Source organism: Gopherus evgoodei, chromosome 5, assembly GCF_007399415.2.
Source record: "Gopherus evgoodei ecotype Sinaloan lineage chromosome 5, rGopEvg1_v1.p, whole genome shotgun sequence".
Classification (NCBI taxonomy): Eukaryota; Metazoa; Chordata; order Testudines; family Testudinidae; genus Gopherus; species Gopherus evgoodei.
This window is the reverse complement of record NC_044326.1, coordinates 13,782,664-13,809,496: the sequence shown is the minus strand read 5'-3', so window position 1 is coordinate 13,809,496 and position 26,833 is coordinate 13,782,664. Positions and strand designations below refer to the sequence as shown.

The window sequence follows — 26,833 nt, the reverse complement described above, 5'->3', positions numbered from 1 at the left end:
CAATGGCTCTGCAATCACATCAGCCAACTCCCTCACAGGAACTCATACAATGTATAAGTGCATTGAAGATTTCAGGTTGGAAGCTGGAAGCTTTGGCAGCTGGGCAGATTTATTTTATTTCTTTTATTTTTTTTGGCCAGCATTGGAGTACGTGGAGTTGGTTTGGGATTAGAACTAGGGAGGTCCTGGTCTTGGTTCCAGATGAGATTTAGTTGAGTTTTGCAGCTAAAACAGGGACTCTACCTCTCTGTTAAAATAGTATATCCTCCCCCTTGCACTTGGACCCCAATTGCGGAAAGCGCTTCAAAGTGTATGCTTTGCTTTAAGCACATGTGAAGTGCTTTCTTGATTCAGAGCCTTACTCTACTTAATTGTATGGGAATTTACAACTAAATCCGTCAGTAGCTTGAGTTAAAATTAATTGAAAAATTAGTCCTTTCGGTAATTGGAGTCTTTTGTTCAGAATTATGGTAATAAGAGAATAACATAGGGCGTGTCTACACTACAACCTTTTGCCAACGCAAGTTGCATGGGCATAAAGTTAATATATTGCTTGTGCGTGTAGGTACTTGGCTCCTTGCATGGCACAGTGTGTACTCACCAGAGGCGCTTGTATTCATTCACAGTGTGGTGCACCATGGGTAATTATCCAAGAGTGCAACTCACCACCATCCAGTGCACTGACTTTTGGGAAGTTCTGGCAATACACAGTGTGGCAGAAATGAGTCGCACGGGGTGGCTGGGACGGCAGGGTCAAGTTCCCATCCTGCAACTTTCTGCACCCCCTAATGCCATCTCTAGCCCATAATTTTCACTCCTATTTTGAAAATCCCATGAACCTGTGCAGGATTTGTCGCTGGCCACTATCTGTGACACAAGTATGGAGCCTGCATAGCTCTGCACTGTTGTCACAAGCACTGCAAGCATAGAATGCCTTATGCTATTTGCAGAGCTGCTGGAAGACTTGTGAGGAACATGACGATTTCCTGGAGGGCAGTTTGCTGTGGGATATAGCGAGAACCAAGTCTAGGCTGGTGATGACATTCACAGAACAGCTGCAAACAGTGGAGCCTGAGAAACCAGCATTGACTGGTGGGATTGTAACTCACACACCTCCTGAGTGTAGTGCAGGGATGGCTTTGCCAACTCAACCAATTCCCCTGAATCAGGCCCCGCGCCCAAGCCCCAGTATGGCGTACCGGCAAGGAGCCCCAGACCCTTTAAATTGCCACCAGAGCCCTGCTCCTGGAGCCCTGGGGTAGGGCTGCGGGGCTCTGGCGGCTATTTAAAAAGTCTGGGGCTCCCATTACTTGTACCGCCCCAGTCCTTTAAATAGCTGCCGGAGCCCCGCCGCTTCCCCAGGGCTCCCTCAGCTATTTAAAGGGCTGGGGTAGTAGAAGCAGGGGAGTCCTGGACCTTTTAAATAGCCCTGAGGTAGAAGGGGGGGCTCCAGCTGCCTCTGCAGCCCTGGTCCTTTAAATAGCCCCCAGAGCCCTGCCACTTCTCCAGGGCTCCATCTGCTATTTACAGGGCCAGGGCGGTGGAAGCAGGGGAGCCCCAGGCTGCTGCTGCTACCCCGGTGGGGGAGTGAGGAGGAGGGGGCACTCACCATACAAGGTGGGCTGTACCCCCTGCACCTGCACCCCCTGCCTGCAGCCAGCCCCTGCTGCACCCCCTGCCTGCACGAGTCCCCCACCCCCTGCCCTGCCTGCACCAGCCCCGTCTGCAACCAGCCCTGCACCCCCTGCCCGCAGCCAGCCCTGCACCCCCTGCCCTGCCCGTACCCCCTCCCCACTCTCCAGCCAGCCCCGCACTCCCTGCCCGCAGCCAGCCTGTCTCCAGCCAGCCTCTGCCGCACCCCCTGCCCTTCCCACACCAGCCCTGCACCCCCAGCCCTGTCTCCAGCCAACCCCTGCTGCACCCCCCTGCCTGAAGCCAGCCAGTCCCGCTGTCCCCTCTAGCGGCACTGAGGAGTGAAATCAGGAAGGCCAAATCACACTTGGAGTTGCAGCTAGCAAGAGATATTAAGAGTAACAAGAAGGGTTTCTTCAGATATGTTAGCAACAAGAAGAAGGTCAAGGAAAGTGTGGGCCCCTTACTGACTGAGGGAGGCAACCTAGTAATAGAAGATGTGGAAAAAGCTAATGTACTCAATGCTTTTTTTGCCTCTGTCTTCACGAACAAGGTCAACTCCCAGACTGCTGCACTGGGCAGCACAGCATGGAGAGGAGGTGACCAGCCCTCTGTGGAGGAAGAAGTGGTTCAGGACTATTTAGAAAAGTTGAACGAGCAGAAGTCCATGCAGCCAGATATGCTGCATCCGAGGGTGCTAAAGGAATTGGCGGATGTGATTGCAGAGCCATTGGCCATTACCTTTGAAAACTCATGGAGATTGGAGGAGGTCCCGGATGACTAGAAAAAGACTAATGCAGTGCCCATCTTTAAAAAGGAGAAGAAGGAGGATCCAGGGAACTACAGGCCAGATAGCCTCACCTCAGTCCCTGGAAAAATCATGGAGGAGGTCCTTGAGGAATCGGTTCTGAAGCATTTAGAGGAGAAGAAAGTGATCAGGAACAGTCAACATGGATTCACCAAGGGCAAGTCATGCCTGACTAACCTAATTGCCTTCCATGATGAGATAACTGGCTCTATGGATGAGGGGAAAGCAGTGGAAGACTTTAGCAAAGCTTTTGATACGGTCTCCCACAGTATTCTTGCTAGCAAGTTAAAGAAATATGGGCTGGATGAATGGACTATAAGATGGATAGAAAGCTGGCTAGATCATCGGGCTCAACGGGTAGTGATCAATGGCTCCATGTCTAGTTGGCAGCCAGTATCAAGCAGAATGCCCCAAGTATAGGTCCTGGGGCTGGTTTCGTTCAATATCTTCATTAATGATCTGGAGGATGGCGTGGACAGCACCCTCAGCAAGTTTGCAGATTACACTAAACTGGGAGGAGTGGTATATACGCTGGAGGGTAGGGATAGGATACAGAGGGGCCTAGACAAATTAGAGGATTGGGCCAAAAGAAATCTGATGGGGTTCAACAAGGACAAGTGCAGAGTCTTAGGACAGAAGAATCCCAGGCTCTGCTACAGACTAGGGACCGAATGGCTAGGCAGCAGTTCTGCAGAAAAGGACCTAAGGGTTACAGTGAACGAGAAGCTGGATATCAGTCGACGGTGTGCCCTTGTTGCCAAGAAGGCTAACGGCATTTTGGACTGTATAAGTAGGGGCATTGCCAGCAGATTGAGGGACGTGATCATTCCCCTCTATTTGACATTGGTGAGGCCTCATCTGGAGTACTGTTTCCAGTTTTGGGCCCCACGTACAAGAAGGATGTGGAAAAATTGGAAAGAGTCCAGCGGAGGGCAACAAAAATGATTAGGGGGCTGGAGCACATGACTTATGAGATGAGGCTGAGGGAACCGGGATTATTTAGTCTGCAGAAGAGAAGAATGAGGGGGGATTTGATAGCTGCTTTCAACTATCTGAAAGGGGGTTCCAAAGAGGATGGATCTTTACTGTTCTCAGTGGTAGCAGATGACAGAATAAGGACTAATGGTCTCAAGTTGCAGTGGGGGAGGTTTAGGTTGGATATTAGAAAAAACTATTTCACTAGGAGGGTGGTGAAGCACTGGAATGGGTTACCTAGGGAGGTGTTTGAATCTCCTTCCTTCAAGGTTTTTAAGGTCGGGCTTGACAAAGCCCTGTCTCAGATGATTTAGTTCGGAATTGGTTCTACTTTGAGCAGGGGATTGGACTAGATGACCTCCTGAGGTCCCTTCTGCGACATTATTGATATAATCTGGGACCACACAGAACATGGTTGCAACCAAATTCCTGTAGTGGCACTGAATCTTGCATAAAGGGGATCAAATGAGGTGTCTAAGACCAGGTTATGGGTTGATAGTAACGATTATGCTGTCTGTATACATATCATTTTGTAGTTGAAGTTATGAATATTGGCTCTTTACTGTCTGTATTTCAAACTTGTGCTGTGCTTCTGAGTGACATCCCAGTCAAGTTTTGGTGTTAGCTCTGCTTAGCCTGCTTGATGGCCCATTAAGAACCATCAGCTATTCAACTGACCCATTGAGAGAACCTGTAACTCAGCAGGGTGTGCAGGAACTTGCCCATGTGACTGCAGACTCCATTTTGCTGTAATTTTCCACAGTAAGAACAAAGAAGTGTTCTTACACCTGGAAAAGACTATAAAAGGCTGATGCCTCATCTCCATCTGGTCTTCAATCCTGCTTCTTACCTCTGGAGGAACTTTGCTACAAACTGAAGCTCTGAACACAGGACTGAATGACCCACCCCCACTGTGGATGTACTCCAGAGATTGGATTTGAACCTGCAGTTTAGTCCATCACTGCTACATGTCTGAACTAAGGACTTTGCCATTACTGTATGTAATTGATTCCATTTAACCAATTCTAGCTCTCATCTCTACCTTCTTCCTTTTATGAATAAACCTTTAGATTTTAGATTCTAAAGGATTGGCAACAACATGTGGATAAGATCTGATTTGTATATTGACCTGGGTCAGGGGCTTGATTCTTTGGGAGTGAGAGAACCTTTTTCTTTTATTGGGGTGTGGGTTTTCATAACCATTCATCCCCAGGACGAGTAGCACTGGTGATGATACTGGGAAACTGGAGTGTCTAAGGGAATTGCTTGTGTGACTTGGGTTAGCCAGTGGGGTGAGACCAAAGTCCTCTTTTGTCTGGCTGGTTTGGTTTCCCTTAGAGGTGGAAAAACCCCAGCCTGTAACTGCCCTGTTTTAAGCAATTTGTCCTGAATTGGCACTCTCAGTTGGGTCCCACCAGAACCGCATTGTTACACCTTCCAGCCCTGATATTCTATGATCCTTCCTGCCGACTGGGGTAATGACTGAAAACCACATTGTAATGCAGGCTTGGGATGATGAGCAATGGCTGCAGAACTTTGGGATGTGCCAGGCTACATTCCTGGCTCTGTGTGCTGAGCTCTCCTCAGCCCTCCAGCACAGGGACACCAGCATAAGAGCTGCCCTGACAGTGGAGAAGCATGTGCTGCACAGGTTCTGTCCTCTATAAAAGAGAGGATCCAGCTCAAACTTTTAAGCCAGATCCAATTATCTCCCAAGTTCTGGGATGTTAGATCAGAACCAAAACCACAGAGCCAATCTCTCTTTACAACAACGACTTCCTTTGTAAGGTGCAGTCTACTAGTGATGGCCATCAGTGGCTGCTGATCTACTGGCAGAATTAAAGTGATACATTTCACAGCTGATTGTTTGCCAGAAGAAACCCTTTAGATCTGCACAGGCCTGGCCTTACCCTTTGTGGTCCCCATGCTACTTCAGTGGAATGGGATCAGGTAGGGATGCTCCATCTGCTCATGCTCATTGAAGGGGAGAGCAGGCCAGCCTGTTTGTTGCAAGTGTGTGTCCCAAAAGCTTTGGGCCCAGGCAATCACTTGCATTGCTGGTGCTTGTGGTCAGCACTGGCTCATCATGGTCCAGGCCTGTCATTTTGTGTGAAGAAACGAACATAGTTCAGTGGGAGGTGATGGCAGATTAATGTAGCCCAATTGCTACTCAAGAATAATGTGATCTCTGCAAGTGTCAGAAATATTGTCACTGCTCTTAGCCTATGATCAATGACTTAAAAGCAAGTGCTGTGCATATCTCAGGGGCAGACCAGTCAAAAGAAGCTCTCAGATATCTCTGCCATTCCTATTCTGCCCTGCTTTAGGAAGTGTCATCCTCGCAGTCCACCTAATGGAGATGGATTATGGCAAAACACTAGCAGGAGCCTTTTGTTTGGGCCTATCTGCCATATCCAAGTGTAAACAAACGTGCAGCACTTGGGGTCTTGTGACTGCCGTGGGCATGTTGGGGGCGCTTTGCGTTCCTGCCTCACTGATAGATGGCTTGTGCATCGCCTAAAGGCACTATACATCCTGACTGAGATATTCTTGTTGGGATAATGACTGGGATGGGGCCCCCTGTGGCACATTTGCTAATTCTCAAGGTTTAAGCAGTTTCTTGGTAGGAAGAGAGTTCATAAATATAATCTTGGCTGACCTTTAGTGCTAGTGAGAAAATTGATCTTTTGGCTTTTGGCCTGGTTTATGGAGGTATCGCAGTTCCCCTCAATCCAAACTGGAAGCGAGAAAATGTTCTTATTAGTTAATGCATCTTATTTTTAAGAAATCTAATAACCCATGGCAGTTAATGTACAAAGTTCCCACAGTCCTCAGCTACCTGAATATGTACATCATGGGGAATAATACAGCAGAGGATCATCGGCTTCCAAAACACAGTTCTCTAGCCCTAACCCAGTGCAATCAGCCCTGTCCTATATCCCCGAGCAGGACTGACATCTCCCATGGAGAAAACCATATACAAACAAACCAGTTTGTTTCAATGGTCAAGGTATTTCACATAAGGGTTCCATATACAGAAATAGTGGCAATCGTAGTCACCAGCACACAGTCTTCTCTGAGACCTTCTGAGTTAGAGGCATTGTTGGTTCTAAACATAATTTGTGTCTATGCACAACACGGTCAATGTTCTTGTAACACCCACTTCCCCAGGCCTACACTGACACAAGGTTTCCTTATAAATTTGCAGGGATCCCTAACACTGTCCATTTGTCTGGTCTCTCTTCCTCCTAGCTCTCTGGCTCCAACTTAGGAAAGCAAGTGCTGTAGTTAACACCCATTGACTTCAGTAGGTCTTAAGTGTGTGCTGGATCCTTTCCTGCCGATGGGGAGGCCTTCCTGAATTGAGCCTTTGGTGTTGTAGAACATCCCAAATGCATTGCCCCTAAGGCTGCTCTGATTGCACAGCCTCAGGGCCTGCTATCCTCTCAAAAGCGCTGGTGAAATAACCTGAGCCATACCTCTTGGTATGCTCAAGGCTCTCAGGCCCGGTAAAGAAAGATGGATGAGCATCATGTGACTGCATTCCTCAGCTCAATTACGAGGCAGTAGCATGAGGTTCTGCTCTGCCTCCTGGTGAAGACAGCAAGGGAGTGTTCGGAAGTGGTGTTTCAGTGCTTTATTCTTTAAAAAAAAACAACAACAAAAAAAAACATATCAAAGCCTGAAATAGATAGACCAGTATGAAGGAAATGTAGGGATGAGGTCCCAAGAATGAGAGACAAGGTGGGTGAGATAATATCTGTTACTGGACCAATTTCTGTTGGTGAACGAGATGAGCTCTTGAAACCTTGTCTGATTCATCAACAGATGTTGGTCCAAGTCCAATACAAGATATGATCTCAGCTACCTTGTGTTTCCCATTATTTGTAAAAGTTCTGATGAAAACAGGGGATGGGGGGGTAAAGAGGGCCGTGTGTATTTAAACAATCCACTGCAGAGTTTGCAGCCTAGTGATTGCAGCTTTGTGCTAGTGCATGAGAACCAGGAGGTGAAATAACTAGAAATGAGTGAAACTGACTCACCTGTTTTCCTTGCCCAAGCTGAGTGAAAGGAATGGAATTTCTGATCAGCGCCAGAGGTTAGGTCTACACTACAGACATTACAGGGGCACAGGTTTCGTGCTGCAGCTGTGCTGCTGGAATTCCACAGTGCGGACACTCGCTCCAGTGACGAAAGAGGCTTTTATGTTACTGTGGTTAATCCACACCTTCGAGAGGTAGAGATCTTCCATTGACTTAGTGGGGTCTTGGTTAGGGCTCATGTCAGCTTAACAACAGCTCTCAGGAGTGAGAATTTTTCAACCCCCTGAGTGACATAGCAAAGGCGAAGTAAGTTTTAGCTGTACACCTGGCCTACCTGAAGTGCAGTTGGTTGAATAATGCATGGAACCAATAATGGCAAAGCTTGGGAACTTCATTATTAGGCAAATGATATTCAACCAGCATTAGCCTGATTTTAGATCTGGTACCTGGTGACAGCGATCTTAGTTAGCTTCCAATCTTGCATTGCCAGCTGCACAGAAACCTTTGACCAAATCCCCCAGCAGGTGCTTTTGCCGGGAAACGCCCATTGAAATGAATGGGGAATGGGAATTTTCCCCTGCCTAGGGATTGCAGTTTCAACTCTTTTAATAGCACTTTATATATGAATATATTGGTGCAATAACCCAATGTGTAAGTGAGCTGGGGAGCTGCCTCTACAAGTCATAGCTTTTGGGGAATATCATATAACTAAAAAGAAAAAAAATAGGAATAATTACACTGGGGGGAAAAATCCCCTTTCAATGTCAAAATAAGTTCCATCGTAGGAGGATTAGTTTTACGATTTGGTGCCATTTGGCAGGTTAAAAGTAAGTGCTGTGAAGTGAATAAGCATGGGATTTTTTAGGCTGTAAGAGAAGATGAGAACTTTGCTTGGGCTGAGATCCCTGCTTCTAGCTCTTTGGCTGCATCTTATTGACTTCCTCTGCCTGGCTAATAAATGCAGAGAACTTTTCCCCTTCTCTCTTCCCCAAGATATGTCTACGCTACAGATGTGACAATAGCCTAGCTATGGCACTGCAGCAGTGCACCCACAGCACCATAGGGAACATACTTGCTACAGCAACAGAAGGTGACTGTGGGGCTTGCTTCCGCTCCATGGTCCGATCACGCATCCGGGTGGAGTTCCTCTGGGCGGCGTCCGCTGGCTCCCTTGACGCCTTCGAGGAGCAGTGGGCGCTGTCCGGGGTTCTCTGCTCGGTGTCCCCATTAGGTTCCCTCCTTCTAACCCTTTGACCTCACTCCTGTCCCTGTTCTTTTATTAGTTGTCCCCCGCACTCAGTGGGTTCTGTGGCCCTGTGGTTCCTCCCCTTAAGCTGGGGGAGGATCCTTTAGCAGTGGGCGGGCTTAGCCCGCCCACTTCCCAGACACCCAATAGGTACAGCAACAGAAGGGATTCTTCCATCGCTGGAGTTAATCCACATCCTTGAGAGATGGTAGCTAGGTTAATGGAAAAATTCTTCTGTTAACCTAGTGCTGTCTACACTGTGCTTATGTTGGCTTAACTATGTCTTGCAGGTGTAACTCAATGGTGGGCAACCTGTGGCCTGTCAGGGTAATCCTCTGGTGGGCCACCAGACAGTTTGTTACATTTGCACGGCCGCCTTCAGCTCCCTGTGGCCATGGTTTGCTGTTCACGGCCAATGGGAGCTGTGGGAAGCGGTGCGGGCCACAGGGAGGTGCTGGCCACTGCTTTCCGCAGCTCCCATTGGCCAGGAATGGTGAACTATGGCCAGTGGGAGCTGCAGGTGGCCATGCAAATGTAAAAAAACTGTCTGGCGGCCTGCCAGCAGATTACCCTGATGGGCTGCAGGTTGCCAACCACTGGTGTAAATTGTTCATACCCCTGAGCAACATAGGTAGGTTGACCATAGGTTAGGTGTAGACCAGGCTCAAGACTCTGACCAGGTCTATACCGGAAAATTAGGTAAGCCCAGCTCTGTCAGTCAAGGATGTGAAAAATCCATACCGCGGAGCGACATAGTGAAGCAGACCTAAATCCCGCCATAGGCAGCAATAGGTCAGTGGGAGAATTCCAAACTAGCTACGGCCTCTCTGGACTGTGCATTAACTATGGCCATGGGCGAGCTTTCCCGTCGCTTTACTGAGGGTCTACACTGAAGTGCTACAGCTGCACTGATGTAGCATTTTGACTGTTGACTTACCCTCCAATATTGCGAGGTGCTGGGATCTGCAATTCCAGCTGAGTTCAGGGACAGCCGAGTCTGCCTGATCCCTTTCACAATCACGCACGGGCGCTCTGGCCCATTCCTTTGAAAATCACATAAAAGCCCAGCTTCTTGTCAAACAGGCTTTGAACACATTTGGCGTCAAACCCAGCTGGGCCAATTCACCGTTGTGTTACTGCAGTTTCATGCCAGAGTAACTCTGTAAAACTGGAGCGGTGCCATGAAGAAGCAGGTCCCAGATCCTCTGAAATAAAAATTTAGAGCTAGATGCTCAGCTGGCATAAATTAGAATATCAGAAGAAGTCAATGATTTAGATCTGTCCCTCAGTGCTGAATTAACTAATGAACGATTGTTTTGTTCTTTAAATAATCAAAATATCCACTTAACGCCCTTCCCCGTTATTGATAATTTGTTCACCTCTAAGTTGTTATTTTCCACTAAAAGTGTTACCTGGTAACTCACTATTAATACTACCACTATTCATGATTAAACAGCCTGGCAACTCCATTGAGCGCTATAGCCAGATTCCTCTCTCATTTATGCCCATCTAAACACCAGTTTTACTCCTCTGAATTTAATGTAGCACCTCGTGATTTTCTTCCCATTATTGTCCTGCGTGGGCATGTAGTTCAAGTAATCAATTAACCCTTAATCTTTGTTCATTTCATGATAGGTTTTATACCCATTTCATGATGGGTATAAATCCCCCATTTTATCAAATCTATCCCAGGTTTGCATCCAAATGCAAAGTTTGCAAATCTGGTCCATCTCTGTGAGAAAAAAAAAATGCAGTGAAGATAGCTAATTACGCAGGTAGATCAGTAGCAGAGGTGAACAAATAGAGCTATGAAAATATCGGTGGAAAGAAAAATGAGATGTGTAAGCAAACCGTTCTTCAGTTCTGCCGGTGGATTTGTCATTATTAATAATCATTGTTACTATTACTGAAAGGGAACAATGGTCCAGTGTCTAGGATGCTAACTTGGGTGATTTGGATTCAATTCTCTGTCCTGTCTCAGATTTCCTGTATGGTCCTGGAAAAGTCATGTAGGTCCAGCTCCTCAAGGGCATTTGGGATGCTCACTTCCCCTGAAAAAAAATCAATGGATGTTAGGAGCCTAAATAACTTTGAGGATCTGGGTTGGAGACATTAAACAATTTGTCCTTGATCACACTAGAAATCAGGGAAACAGCCAGGGACAGGATCCAGATTTCTCTGCTCCCTGGTGTTTTGCCATCCCTGTGCCTTAGTTGTCCACCTGTGAAATGGGGATAATAACACTGCCCTAGCTCAGAGGGGAGTTGTGAGATGCTCAGATACTGTGGTAATGGGGGCCATATAAATATATAAGATACAGAGAAGTATTCACCTAATAGTTTGGATGAATTATTTTCAGTCTGTGGAAACTTTTTAACTGGAAAAAATGATGATAAATATTGAATAATGAATTATTATTGTGAATATGGTCCTCAGTAACCTTCCAGGACAAATATTTTCATGAATACCAGTGACCATCCAATATATTGACTAGCACAAACACACAAATAGTAATGAATCATTCAAGTTACTTAATCACAAATATATTTGCAACATCTATTTTTCGCCCCATTATTCAACCGGTTCTAGAAACAAGTAGCATTATCATAGTGTCTCTTGCAGATGTTGGATACTGAAGAAACAACCTTTTTGTGGCAAGAATGGGTAGAGAAAATAATTTTGATTTAAGATATTTAACCAAGGCTGAAAATAAAAAAAGCCTCAAAGCCCAAATTACTAAATGACTGCAGAGATATTTCCTTCCAGTAGAGGGCAGTCTTCTGTAATGCTTGTTTGGCTCTAGCCACCAAATGAATACTAGAGATTTTGGTAGTGGTAACCTTGGCGTATTAGCATTTTTAAGTATTTTTGAATATTGTTATCAGATGTGATGGGCCTGAATATTATTCTTAGTTTATTTGATTTTAAGGCCAGAACTGACCATTGTGATCATCTAGTCTGACTTCCTGCATAGCACAGGCGGAGAATTCCACACAGGGACTTCTGCACCTAGCCCAAAAACTTGTGGCTGAAATGACATCTTGTTTCCAGTTTGAACTATGCTGGCTTCAACTTTCAGCCACTGGCTCTTAGACTTCAATCCTGCAGGGAGGGATTTGGTAACAACTGTAATAACTCACATGGGCTACAAGAACCTCAATATTAATTTGACCGAAAATATGGTTGAAAAAAACTCCAAGGAGAAAAACCTCTTTGCAGCTAGAGCCCTGCCCCCTAAAATACTAATCACTTCCCACAAGGGGTGCTGAGTGCCTTTACACTGTCTTTGACTTGAATGGGAGATGAGGTCTCAGAGTAATGTGCTGGATGAACCCCTATCAAGAATAGTGGCAAATGAAAGCATTAGGGGCAACATGGATCGATTAGAGTGGAACAAGGGTATGTGCACAATACTGAGATGCAACCTGTAAAGGGTACAGAGCTTTGCAGATGTACTATGCATCCATCGCAGGTCAATTGTGACTAAAAGTCATTGCCACCTGCCAGCTGTTCATTGGCGTATTGTAGGACTGTCAAACAATTAAAAAACGTAATTGTGATTAATCGCGTTATTAATCACACTGTTAAACAATAATAGAATACCATTTATTTAAATATTTTTGGATGTTTTCTACATTTTCAAACATATTGATTTCAATTACAACACAGAACACAAAGTGTGCAGTGCTCACTTTGTATTTATTTTTTATTACAAGTATTTGTGCTATAAAAAACAAAAGAAATAATATTTTTTGAGTTCACCTCATAAAATCACTGTAATACAATCTCTTTACCATGAAAGTTGAACTTACAAATGTAGAATTACGTATTAAAAAAACTGCATTAAAAAATAAAACCATGTAAAATTTAGACCCTACAAGTCCACTCAGTCATACTTCTTGTTCAGCCAATTGCTTAGAGAAACAGGTCTGCTTACATTTGCAGGACATAATGCTGCCCGCTTCTTGTTTACATCACCTGAAAGTGAGAATAGGTGTTCACATGGCACCGTTGTAGCTGGCGTCTCAAGATATTTATGTGCCAGATGTGTTAAAGATTCATATATCCCTTCATGCTTCAACCACCATTCAAGAGGACGTGTCCATGCTAATGAGGGGTTCTGCTCGATAATGATCCAAAGCAGTGCAGACCGATGCATGTTCACTTTCATCATCTGAGTCAGATGCCACCAGCAGAAGTTTGGTTTGCTTTTTTGGTGGTTTGGGTTCTGTAGTTTCTGCATTCTAGAATCATAGAATATCAGGGTTGGAAGGGACCTCAGGAGGTCATCTAGTCCAACTCCCTGCTCAAAGCAGGACCAATCCCCAACTAAATCATCCCAGCCAGGGCTTTGTCAAGCCTGACCTTAAAAACTTCTAAGGAAGGAGATTCCACCACCTCCCTAGGAAAACCATTCCACCCTCCAAATGAAAAAGTTTTGCTAATATCCAACCTAAACCTCCCCCACTGCAACTTGAGACCTTGTTCTGAAAGCAAGGCCAGCTCCAGAGTTTTTGCTGCCCCAAGCAGCAAAAAAAAAAAGCTGCTATTGTCATGTGCAGGAGCTCTACCACGGCCACTTCAGTCTTTGGTGGCAATTTGGCGGCAGGCCCTTCGCTCCAAGAGGGAGTGAGGGACCCGCCGTCAAATTGTTGCCAAAGAGCCAGACGTGCCGCCCCTTCCCCGTGGCCATCCCAAGCACCTGCTTGCTGGGCTGGTGCCTGGAGCCGGCCCTGTCTGAAAGCATGCTCCACACCTTGTCCCTCTCAGATTTTGGAAGGCACTTCAGATTCTTAAATCTTGGGTCCAGTGCTGTAGCTATCTTTAGAAATCTCACATTGGTACCTTCTTTGCGTTTTGTCAAATCTGCAGTGAAAGTGTTTCTAATATGAACAACATGTGTGCTGGGTCATCATCTGAGACTGCTATACATGAAATATATGGCAGAATGTGGGTAAAACAGAGCAGGAGACATACTATTATCCCCCAAGGAGTTCAGACACAAATTTATTTAATGCATTATTTTTTAACGAGTGTCATCAGCGTGGAAGCATGTCCTCTGAAATGGTGGCCGAAGCACGAAGGGGCATACAAATGTTTAGCATATCTGGCATGTAAATACCTTACAATGCCAGCTACAAAAGTGCCATGCGAATGCCTGTCCTCACCTTCATGACATTGTAAATAAGAAATGGGCAGTATTATCTCCCATAAATGTAAACAAACTTGTTTGTCTTAATGATTGGCTGAACAAGAAGTAGGACTGAGTAGACTTGTAGGCTCTAAGTTGTACATTGTTTTGTTTTTGAGTGCAGTTACATAACAAAGAGAGTCTACATTTGTAAGTTGCACTTTCATGATAAAGAGATTGCATTACAGTATTATATGATGTGAATTGAAAAATGCTATTTCTTTTGTTTATCATTTTTACAGTGCAAATATTTATAATAAAAATAAGAATATAAAGTGAGCAGTGTACACTTTGTATTCTGTGTTGTAATTGAAATCAATATATTTGAAAACATAGAAAAACCAAAAATATTTAGTAAATTTCAATTGGTATTCTATTGTTCAACGGTGTGATTAAAACTGTGATGAATTACAATTAATTTTTTTAATCGTGATTAATTTTTTTCATTAATCACATGAGTTAACTGTGATTAATTGACAGCCTTAGTTTACAGTAAATGAGTTGGTGGTCTCAGTCCAGTTCCGTGATCAAGGGTACATCTACACTGCAAAGAAAAACCCACAGCCCTGAGTCTTAAGGGTATGTCCTCACTACCTGCCAGATCGACGGGCAGCGATCGATCCAGCAGGGATTGATTTATCACATCTAGTCTAGATGTGATAAATTGACCCCCGAGCACTCTCCCGTTGACTCCTGTACTCCAGCTTGGAGAGAGGGGCAGGCAGAGTCGACGGGGGAGCGGCAGCAGTTGACTCACTGAGATGAAGACATCACAGTAAGTTGATCTAAGTACGTCAACTTCAGCTACGTTATTCACATAGCTGAAGTTGCGTAACTTAGATAGATCCACCCCCCAGTGTAGACCCGGGCCTTGGGTATGACTACAGTGAAATTAAAAACCCACAGCTGACCGGTGCCAGCTACCTCAGGCTCACGGGGCTCAAGCTAAGGGTCTATTTACTGTGAAGTAGATGTTCCAGCTCTGCCTGCAGCCTGAGCTCTGGGACTTTCCCACCTGGCAGGGTCCTAGAGCCTGGGCTCCAGCCCAACCCTGAATGTCTACACTGCAATCAAACAGCCTCTTAGCCTGAGCCCCGTGAGTCAGCTGGCCTGGGCCAGCTGTGGGTTTTTAATTGAAGTGTAGACATACCCTCAGAACCCAGGTCAATTGACTACAGACTTGCGGGGTTCGGGCTACAGGGCTGAAAATACTACCCCAAGACTCCCCACTCACTGGGTTACAGAGCCCAGGCTCCAGCATCAGCCCGAACCTCTACACTTTGATTCTTAGCCCCAAAGCCCGAGCCCCATCAACCTGAGTCAATTGACCTAGGCTCTGAGACTTGGCGCCATGGGTTTTTCTTTGCAGTGTAGCTGCTCTGCTCACACTTGGCACTTCTTATTGGCCAGTCTTAGCAGAGCGGCCAAGTGCTGAACGGGCCATTGAGAATGGACCATCCTTTCATTAAGGCTTCCGCTGCCTATGCCACTTTGGGGGTCTCTAAACCTGTCTTTAGAGACACAACATATGTTTTTTCAAAACATTTCCTAGGCTGACTGTGGAGCAATGTTCGTCTGACCTTAATCCTAATTAGGTAACATTGTCCTTATGGGCTGGAGAGAAGGAGGCAATATGGCGGTGGATTATAGACCAATTCTTTAAAACTATGTACTGAAGGTTTAGGAATTGAATTATTATTTATAGTGCCCACAGGGTACTAGGTAATTTACGGACAAGTAGGTGCTCAGATGCTGCGGTGGTGATGAACACAATATAACTGCCTAGATAGAAAGATAAATAGACAGATGAAGACCGGGCTCTTATTCTCAAGAGTTGACAATGTAGAGGCTCTATCCCACAGATACTTACTACGGTCACACAGCACTTACTTTTCGGAGTGGGCCCACTGCATCAAAGGTTCACAAATCTGGTGCAAATGGGTTACTTACTCATTTTTTAAATTAATTTATCCCAAGTGAACAAAGGAAAATGGAGTTGCTTTGTTGTTGCAATTTGCTGCTAGGCATTCCTACATGTGCTAATGATAAGTATTAATTAAATACCTCACTGTTGTCTTTTAAATGCAGTTCTTTCAGGGTGTAATTAAGCACAGACACCCAGCCCTTTCTGTCTGCATAGAGAGAGGCAGGCTGGCCTTTTTGGAGCTGTATGTTTCCCTTTGTGCAGCAGGAGAGAAGCAGAACATGAGATAAAGCCAGTTTCACCAGCACACATATCCTTTGCGGGGAAAGCGACCAGGTAAAGAAAATTAAAGGTATACTCTAGTGTTAAGATTGTGCTGCCTTAAGATTTTACTCTTTTTCACAGTTTCATAGATTTTTAAGGTGAGAAGGGATCTGTAGATCACCTAGTTTGATTACAGATCCAGACTAACACGGCTACCCCTCTAATAGTTTGACTAGGGTGACCAGATGTCCCAGTTTTATAGGGACAGTCCTGATTTTGGGGGCTTTTTCTGATATAGGCACCTATTACCCCCTACCCCCATCCCGGTTTTTATACTTGTTATCTGGTCATCCCAAGTGTGACCTTCTGTGTATCACAGGACATAGAATTTCACTCTCTCACCCCTGAATACAGCCCAGTAACTTGTGCCTGGCTAAGGCATATCTTCCAGAAAGGCATCCAGGCTTGATCTAAAGACTTTAAGGGATGGTGAATCCACCACTTTCCTTGGTAGTTTTCTCCAGCGGTTACTCACCCTCACTGTTAAAAATATGTGCTTAAATTAAATCCTCCCCTGCTCATGGTACACATTTGCACTTCTTTCTCATCACGTGCAAAGAAATGCAGATTTGATCACAACATGGGCACCTTTCATCAGCAATCTCAAAATATACACACAGCATCAAAGCCTTCTGGAAATTAATATTAAAAAAACATAGGTGCACATTAGTGACATGTAATGATCAAGCACAACTCCATATATGGACGTAATTCTACTTTAAATCCATAGTGCTTTATAGTGTGAAACGACACACACATTATTCCAAACAAACAGAAATCATGGGTAATTTATTTATTTAAAAAATTCTACCAATCCATAAATATATTGATCAGTATTTGCCACTGATAATGGGTAAATACATTGAGGCAGAACCCCAGAAAACCCAGGAGTCAGAGATCTGCTTGTTGTGATGAAATATGCATTTCTTTGTACTGTGTTCTCAGCCAGCATTCCCCAAGTGCAGCTACATAGGGACTGCCTGTAATTCCCTGGTTGGTTCTACACCTCAAACCTGCTCTAAAGTTCGCTGCTCAGACCTGTAATAGACTATCTCAGTATAGCCCTGGAGCTATAGGGCTGCGGTTATTCCCTCGGCATGTCCTCCCGATGAGGGAGCCTGGGTGCTGACTGGCTCTACCCTCGCTGGAAACTCCCTTTTGCTCCCTGAGCCTGGAGGATCCACTAGCTTTATAGCCTCTCTGTGCCACTGAGGCCATGAAAAGGGGCTGGATCAGAGCAGAGAAGCTGGCACTCTCTGTCAGCAGATTTGCTAATGCCCAGTGTTTAACAAATCACGACATTGGCTTAAAAGGCACGAGATTTGAAAAATAAGGAATTCTGTTTTTTTCTTAATCTGCTTTCTAGTTTTTGATCCTTCTGGGTTCACATTTTCCAGCTTTTCTCGGCAACCAGAAACTCTTTTTTTAACAAACAAATAAAAGCTGGGATTCTCACATGACTCCAGAAGCTCGGGCTTTGAGAAAAACACTCAATATTGCAAGACTCACAAGAGGTAGCAACACCAGTTCATTATGTGGACAGTGGGAGATTTATGATGTCCTTAGCTATTCATTTCCTTACTGCTAGTTGTAAAGTTCTTTGGGGAAGGGACCATGTCTTCATATATGTTTGTACAACACAATTCACAATGGGGCCCTGGCTGTCTCTCTGACTAGTACTGCAACATAAATAGGAAATAATAAATAGATGATGGCCTGGCACGGCGATGGTATAAGAACCTAAACAGAATAGAAATTATTATTATTGTGCTAGCCCCTAGTAGCCCCAATCATGGATGCAGGACTCCGTGATGCGAGGTGCTGTACAAATACAGAACAAGAAGGTGATCCCTGTCCCACAGAGTTTACAATCATAGGCTCAGATAGGAAAGAAAGGACTGTCCACTGGTTAGAGTGCTAGCCTAGGACTTAGGAGACCTGTGTTCAGTTCTGTGCTCTGCCACAGACTTTCTGTATGACCTTGGGTGAGTCACTTAGCCTCTCTGTGCCTCAGTCCTCTTTCTGCAAAATAGGGGCAATAGCACTGCCCTGTTTATAAGGCTGTGGGGAGGATCAATGCACTAAAGAATGTGAGGTGCTAAGTGTGGGATCCATGAAGGTACTGAGGTGCCTATGGTGAGTTTTGCCATCACTGCAATCCACAAATCTCCCATAACACTCTGTATGCCCCTAAACTCACTCAGCACCTACATTTTCAAACTAAAAGTTCCTAGGCTCTTACATTGCTGTCACTGAACCTGTGCCCTGCCACCTCACTCTGTGCATCCCGACACCTATCTCCCTCCTCAAGCCCTGGCAGGAATCACAAACCTGGGACAGAGAGACGTTTGGCTGCCTAAGTCATGTGTGAGCGTGATCCAGTGGTTGGAGCACTCATCTGCCTGTTTCTGAGAGGGGCAGGGCTTAACACACACCCTTGTTGTCGGTATTGCCCATTGGCTAGCTTAGATGGCTCCATCCTAGCATGCTGGCTTTTGTGGAACACATCCTTGGCATCTCTCTCTCTCCCCACTCATTGTACAGGGAGCCTGGGCACCTAACTGGCTCTGTGGATCGCAGTGCTGTTAGGTGCTAGGGGTTAGGTGCCATGACATTCAGCATTGCAATGCCTAAGTCCCTTTATGAATCCCACCTAAGATCCTACAGTGACTGGGGCCAGGGAAGTATGCAAGGCAGACACCCATGCTAATTTCCCCCCTACTGTTACTCACACCTTCTTGTCAACTGTTGGAGATGGGCCATCCTGATTATCAGTACTAAAGTTTTTTTTTCTCATGCTGATAATAGTTCACCTTAACTGATCACTCTCATTAGAGTTGGTATGGTAACCACCATTTTTTCATATATCATATATTCATATATCTTTGTATATCTATATCTATATATATTCCTACTGTATTTTCCACTGCATGCATCCTATGAAGTGGGTTTTAGCCCACGAAAACTTATGCTCACATAAATTTGTTAGTCTCTAAGGTGCCACAAGGGTTCATCGTTCTTTTTGCTGATACAGACTAACACAGCTACCACTCTGAAATCTATTGGACCAGCTTCTGTTGGTGAGAGAGAGAAGCTTTTGAGGTAACATAGAACTCTTCTTCTCTTCAGATCCTCAAAAGCTCGTCTCTCTCACCAACAGAAGCTGGTCCAATAAACGATCTTATATGATATCCCATCTTGTCTCTAGAATATGACAATTGCCAGCCATTTAGTAGCCTCAACAGGGTTTTAAACCAAGGCTTTGCAAGGGCGGGGAGGGTTAGAACAGAATTAAAAACGGTGCTTCATCAATGTACCAAATTCCTATATATAGTTAGCAGAGAAGACAAGGGCTGAACAGATTTGGAGACTGAGTTACCCCTGCTCCTGGCATGGAAATATAACCCCTCCACGGCACAGTGAGAGGGGCGACATGGGGAAGCTTTAGCCTGCTCCCGCTGTACCTGTTCTGTGCCGAGATGCGTCCGTCATTACATCCCTCTCTCTGGCACCATTCTGGAGCGCTGCAGGTACTTGAAACTAGTAACAACTGCCAGCCAGAAAGCTGCCCTCGGCTCTGACTGATCTGCCAGGCTTCACACTCCTGCTGGCTCTGCATGTTCGTGGGGATTGCCTAGTCTAGTGTATGAGCCATGAACCCATTACACGTAACTCAATAGTTTAATTGTTACCATTAAGATAATTACAGGCCGCAGAATGCAATGGGAATGGCACTGTGGATTTGCACAGGGGCTGGAGTACCGAGCTGTGTACAGTACATGAGATGGGACATTTATCATGGTTTTCGTAAAGGGATGTGCAGGCAGCTGGGTATTTGTAGCTATTTCTACACCCCTACTATTGACAGGGTCATGTTCCCTCCTAACCACACTGTGCCCTGAGCAACCAGAATGCAGGCATCTGCCGGATAAGCACAGCAGAGGCCCATGCTTTTAGAGCCCATGGTTCTGGGTTCATCCCCCACAGAGGACCCCTAAAGGGATCTGAACTGCTGTGGAGCTCTGATGCTCAGGATGAGCTTTCCCATGCTAGGGTGGGCAGGGAAACGTAACGTACATTAACACAGCATGGGTGCCTGTCCCCCTCCAGTGCTTGGTTCACATCAGATGTTTATGAGTCTGGTACTGCTTCTAGTTTATGGATTTAGGCCCAGATCTGCAAAGGTATTTAGTCGCTTGGTTTGCGTTGATTTCAATGGATGTTACGAGCCTATACAGCTTTGGGATCTGGGCCGGGCTCCATTGACTCATGTTTCTCCACTGAGTCATCGCAGGGGTACTTGTGAAAGATTGTTCCCTTTTGTGAATATTCACGAGCAATAGCCATATCAAACACCTTAGAAACTGAAGTCTCTGGTACACAGGGATTCTATGGGCTGGACCCTGGCTATGGAAATGGCCATGAGCTAGCACATTCCTCGGGCACACTGGAGTTTTTCACTGAAATGTGAATCAAGGTTTCCAAGTGGTTGCACCTAAGACAGAAGTGAGACCAATGCAAGTCACACAACCTGCGTATGGCTTTGGATGCTCTCTGAACTGGATTAGAACCAGGGACAAACTCTGTACCCCAAGGCCTGAGCAGATTGCATAGGGACTTGGGCCTCACAGTAGTGGCCTTCAGGCAAATGGCTTTCCAGAGAGACCTAAATCAGCCTGATAATTCCTCTGCATTGTGCTTTTTTCCTCCATTTTTCACGAGGTGCTTCCTTTGAAACTTCCCAGCCCTCTGGTATATGTCCTACTGCTGAGATTAGCAGCAAGTGCTTTATTACGTTCTACCCTTACGTCTCTTCTGGGGCATCCCAATTTCTAAAATTCTTTAAATATCTCCTAATAAAAGCTGCTCCAGTAACTACCTGCTCTCTCCAGAAGACAGAATTGCTGGAACTTGGTGTTATCTAAAAGAAATTCATTTTGGCACAAGGTGCTCTGCATATGAACCACTTCTGCCCATTCACCTTATCAGCCATCTCTGCATCCAGCACAAGCCCTCCTCTCTCATTCCTAGTTAATTGGTGTGAAATTGGAGCAAGTTCTCAGGTGATAATGTGTTTGCATTTACTGCTTCACTGAACCACCCTGGCTACTCAATCCCAGCTTCATTAAATCCTCAATTTTAGCTTTTGCTCCTAGCTGTGAGCTTCAAACCCTATTTCCTGTGTCCTAGACATACAGCGTAACACATGTCAGGAAGACAGCTTGATTGTAGCTGCTGGTAACAAGGGGGCCACTGCCCAATCAGTGTTAAAGAAAATTCATTTCACATTAGAAAGATACTTAAGATCCCTGCATTGGGCAGAGTACATTTCAGAACACTTCAAAGGAAGTTGATTAGTTCCCATACTTGAAAAGACATATTTAATACACTTTAATTATCCTCCATTAATGAAGTAATGTTTTCACAGCACTTTGACTATAGAAAGAGTTAAACACATTCTATTATTAGTATTTAAAGTCACAGCCACAGTCAAAAATTAAATATTTGTACACACAAAGGAATGTCAATTTTCAAGCATTGTAGAAACTATTCATAGATCCTGATGTGACAGTTATTATTAGTAATTGCCATCATTTTTTTTCTTTTTCTTTTTTGTTTTTTGTCTAGAACATGCCACTAACTGGGGAAACGGGGGAGAAAGGAGACAAATTAAAGTAGAAAATTTTCATGAAAAATAATGACTTTTCATGAAAAAAGTCATCACCATTTCAAATTTTTGAAAAAATGGATCTGATTAAAAGGCAAAAAAAATCAGACAAATTAGTAAAACTGTGTAATACATTTAGATCTAGCGCTATCTGTGAAATATTCTTTGGGAACTCCCAAACCCCATGAAACACTTGTGATGGCCTGGGGGAAGGAAGAATTGATTCTCAAGAATGAGCTGAGTAGAGAAATCGATTTTAAGAGCCCTTTATGTCAAAGGGTATGGCTGCACTTGCAGCTGTACAGTGGTCCCGCAGCAGCGCTTTGAAGTGCGAGTGTGGTCGTGGCACCAGCGCTGAGAGAGAGCTCTCCCAGCACTCCAGGTGCTCCACCTCCACGAGAGGATTAGCTTACAGCCGAGGCACTGCTTTACAGCGCTGTAACTTGCTGCACTTAGGGGGGTGTTTTTTCACACCCCTGAGCGAGAAAGTTGCAGCGCTATAAAGCACCAGTGTAGCCAAGGCCAAAGTAAATGGCTTCGTTGTGTGGGCGGGTGCAGGGTTAATTTGATTTAGCGCTGCTAAATTCAACCTAAACTTGTAATGTAGACCAGGTCAGTACACTTTTTGTACTGGTATAACTATGTCAGTTAGGGCGTGTGGGGTTTTTTACTGTATAAACGACACTGCTATAAGCACATTTATACTGGTATAACGGCCACCATACAATAACGTTGTATTGCTTTAACTGGACTGGTACAGTTAAAATGGTACAACTTGTGTTTGAGATAAGCCTTGCTCTCTTGTGAGGAAGGTACTCCCTACTGAACTGCAGCTGAAGAAAGAAAGGAAAACGTAACTGTTTATACTGAGGTGACGTCTACACTACAGACTTATGATGCCACTGGTGCAGGCAGGGGCTTGAAGAGGTGTGATCCCTGACTGACACAGCAGTGCCAGTAAATGCCTCCAGTTCTGATGCAGTTATACCAGCAAAACAACTGTGCATTTATGGGTGTACCAAAGGGTATGTCTACTCTACACTACCAGTGGCACCGCTGCAGCTACATTGCTGTAGCCTGTAGTGTAGACACTTGCTACAGTGACAGAAGGGATTTTTCCATTGTTGTAGTAAATCCACCCCCTCGAGTGCTAGCTAGGCTAACGGATAAATTCTTCCACAGACTTCTACAGTGGGAGTTAGGTCCACTTAACTACGTATAATTGTAGTGCCCTTGTGGCCTTTCCATCACCCCTGGATCAGTTCGCTGGGTGTGCTCCACATCTTGATCCTTCAGTCTGGGAAACTGAGAGTCCTGAACTCTAGTAAATCTTGAATAGACTGTGGGTATGGCTTCTGATGGTGCCCCTAGCCCTGTGATACTGAATTAGATGTATCCATGGGCCAATTTGAGAATTTTATAACAAGAGGCGGTCATTTGCAAAGAAGGCTGATTCCTCCCCCTTCTCCCTGGAAAACTTCAGTTGCCAGTAAATAAAGATCTTGATTGCACCATAAGTATTAGTGTTTCTATCTTTTAACAAGGTTTAAAAATCAACATTATCACTCATGTTTGTGACTAATGGAAGAGGAGAGATCAACGATCTCTAGCAAGCTTGTGAAGAGGGGTTTGTAGGCGGTCAGGGCAAGGTGTATGCATGTCAGGTGATTGCACTGTTATTTTTGTATAATGTTCATGGTAGAAAACTCAGATTGGCAGAAGTATGTTGATCTGAGTATCATTAAAAGATAGATGGCTAGATTCTGGCTATTCTGAAATTGGTCAGCATATTGAGTCTAAGAAATCACAAAGTCCCATTTCTCAGACTTTTGCCTCCAAGACATCTGAGCTCTGGAGCCTTACATTTTCTAATTGAAAGGCACCTTCACCAATTAAATCAAGAATATTCTTTGCTTCAGAAGGGAAAGGTAAATTGGCACAGCCGGCTAATGGATCATTAACAAATAAAAGCAAATCCGCTGGAATTTTAAAATTCTCAAATCGCATATTAAAATTTTCAATCAGATTGTTTAGGAATTCTTGCATCATTTTCATGGATATTTCACCTGTAGCAACAATATTCAATGTGGAAAGTGCAAGATCTTTCCTCTGAAGTCTGTCTGAAAGATTTAAAGATTCCTCTGAAAGGTACACACTTTTTCAAACAGATCCTCAACACTGCTTGCACGGCCTTGGAGCTGCAAATTGAGGGCATTCAACGTGGCCAGTCATATTGCACAAAAAGGCTACCTGTGACATAGAGGGGACATCGTTCATAAATTGCAGGAATGCGCAAGCCCTGTTCGTCTTGTGATTTGAAAGAAATTCTATTATTTCTTTTTGCAGTGCATGAAAACTCACTGACACAGGCCCCCTACTTAACCAGTGAACATCGTTGTGCTGCAACAAGTCACTGTATCGTAAAAGAACCGTCCTGTAAAAGAGCTTCAGTGAAGTTCTGGAACAACCTGAGGGAAGTAGTGGGGGCAAAAGACTTATCTGGCTTTAAGACTAAGCTTGATAAGTATATGGAGGGGATGTTATGATAGGATAGTTTAATTTGGGCAATTGATCTTGGATTATCACCAGATAAGTCTGCTCAGTGGTCTGCGGGGAGATGTTGGATGGGATGGGAACTGAGTTACTGCAGAGAATTCCTTCTTGGGTGCTGGCTGGTGAGTCTTGCCCACATGCTCAGGGTTTAGCTGATCGCCATATTTGGGGTCGGGAAGGAATTTTCCTCCAGGGCGGATTGGCAGGGGCCCTGGAGGTTTTTCGCCTTCCCCTGCAGCGTGGGGCATGGGTCGCTTGCTGGTGGATTCTCTGCACTTGAAGTCTTCAAACCAATTTTGAGGATTTCAATAACTCAGTCCTGGGTTAGGGGTTGTTATAAAAGTGGATGGGTAGGGTTCTGTGCCCTGCCTTGTGCAGGAGGTCAGACTAGATGATCATATTGGTCCCTTCTGACCTATGAGTCTATGATATTGCAAGCTAGAAGCTGAGCATATGTAGTTCACTGATTGCATCACAATACTGCAAGAGACATGTATTTGGCATTTTTTAAATCGGAAAGCAGTGCTGACCAACAATCCTCAGAAATTACCTCCAACCTTCACACTGCCGTGGAATCAGACTGGGGAACTTGCTTCACATAGTTCCCAATGGGGGCGCTGGAACATAGGCGCTGACTTCCTCTCAGTTCAGAGGTCCCCGCATTCATCTGATCATTGGGCGATAAATCTTTAGTGTGAGGCCTGTGAGATAAGGCATCTGCATCCATATTTGTTCTCCTGGATCAGTACGGCAGAGTGAAATCATAGGCACTTACCAACGGTCCCCCATTGTGGATAATTTCGCTATTGTCTTGATGTATGGCAAAGGGTTATTATCAATCTTTATGACGAATCTGGCCCCACAGATAGTCATGGAAATTCTCTGCCACAGCCCACTTTAATGCCAGGAACTCCACTTGATGAGCAGAGTAGTTTCTCTCAGGGGGCTTGAGGCCTTGACTCTCAAAAGCTACTGGCTGGAATTCGCCCTTATCCTTTTGATAAAGAATGGCTCCTAACCCGGTGTAGCGTGCATCAACGTAGAGCTCATACGGCTGGACAGGATTGGCATACTCCTCCACCTCGGGTGACCATATTTCCCTATGCTGAATACGGAACACCTAGTAAAATTGCTCAAATTTAAGCAAGTTCAATGGCAATCAATCAGAACTATGCAGTAACCCCCTCCCCCCATATGCTATAAAAACTCCAGGGCCCAGCTAGGGAAGGGGACTTTAGGGGTCTGGTCTGGGGGCGTGGGAGTGGGGGGCTCAGGCAGAGGTGCAGTATGACTTCTATTTTGGGGGCAGGTGCCAGGGAGGCTAAAGCCAGCTCCATATGGCAGGTCCAGGGAGGGAGCACCACCTCCACACCTGAGTCACCTCAGCAGGCCACTCAGCCTGTCTTGGTTGTGGCGGGGCGAGGAGAGAAGGAGGTGTGTGGGGGGGTGGAGCTGCCCCCTGGACTTCCCTGCACTTCCACTGCAGTTTAAGGGGGGCATCATCTCTGATGTCCCCAAGCTCTGCCCATTGGCTCACAGGCTTCTGCCCCACTGGAAGCACTGGGGATGATCTGGGGTCAGATTTTGAGCCCTGTGGGGGGCACTGGGGCTGAAGCTCTGGGTTTTGGCACTGGCACCCAGTGGCCCCCTGAAAGGGCTTGCAGAACCCCCCTTGAGAATCCTGCTTTAGGTTTCACACACCCCTCCCTTCCCTACAGGGCTGCCTCTCCCCCACCTCTCCACCCCGCCTGAGGCCAACATGTGCTCTCACTGACCAGCCACCACCTTCCTGCACCGCACTCACCCATCAGAGGCAAACAAGACTCAGCCAGGGCTGCCCTGACTGACCAGCGGGGGAGCAGAAAATACAGAACAATTTGCCTGTTTTTTAAAAAAAGGCAGGACACCCGAAAGAGGGCTTAAATATGGTACTGTCCTGTTAAAAACTGGACAGATGGTCATCCTACTTCCACCTGCAACAACCAGCCCTTCCTGTGCCTCAGAACAAGGTTTGAAAGGGGCTGTGCTCTCTAAACCCCAAGGCTGTTACATACATCGTACAGGGCATGACCTGTGTCACAACTCTGAGCTAGCTTGACCTAAGTTCTAGGTGTAGACCTGGTCTAATTTTGCTTGTGGGGTCGGGGTTGGCTGGTACAAACTGAGTCTCCACTATGAGGGTTTGCTGTTATAGCCATATTGGTATAGTTATGCCAGCCAACTCTTTCTAATATAGACAAGGCCTTACATATACATAGGGTAGATGTTTAAAGTGCTCAGTTTTGGCTTTATTCTGCTCCCGTGGAAGTCAATGGTAAATTGTTATTGACATCAGTGGGAGGAGTATAAGCGCCAACTTCCTCTCTACCCAGGGGATGCTAAACCACCCCCTGCACCAGGCCCGCCCCCACTCCACATCTTCCTCCAAGTTCCACCCCTGCCCTCCCTCTTCCCACCCCCACACCATCC

The 26,833-nt window shown here is 45.4% G+C and overlaps 2 long non-coding RNA genes across 2 annotated transcripts; one reads left to right on the top strand and one right to left on the bottom strand.

Moving 5' to 3' along the window:
* Nucleotides 1-2,862: 2,862 nt before the first annotated feature.
* LOC115652632 lies at nt 2,863-26,309 on the top strand. The gene is made up of 4 exons (XR_004000703.1): nt 2,863-2,872; nt 5,664-5,667; nt 13,966-13,971; nt 26,193-26,309. It is a non-coding gene; the product is annotated as an uncharacterized LOC115652632 (long non-coding RNA).
* Nucleotides 3,645-24,794, bottom strand: LOC115652633. The gene is made up of 3 exons (XR_004000704.1): nt 24,780-24,794; nt 4,850-4,866; nt 3,645-3,785 (listed from the first exon to the last, which is right to left on the bottom strand). It is a non-coding gene; the product is annotated as an uncharacterized LOC115652633 (long non-coding RNA).
* Nucleotides 26,310-26,833: the final 524 nt, after the last annotated feature.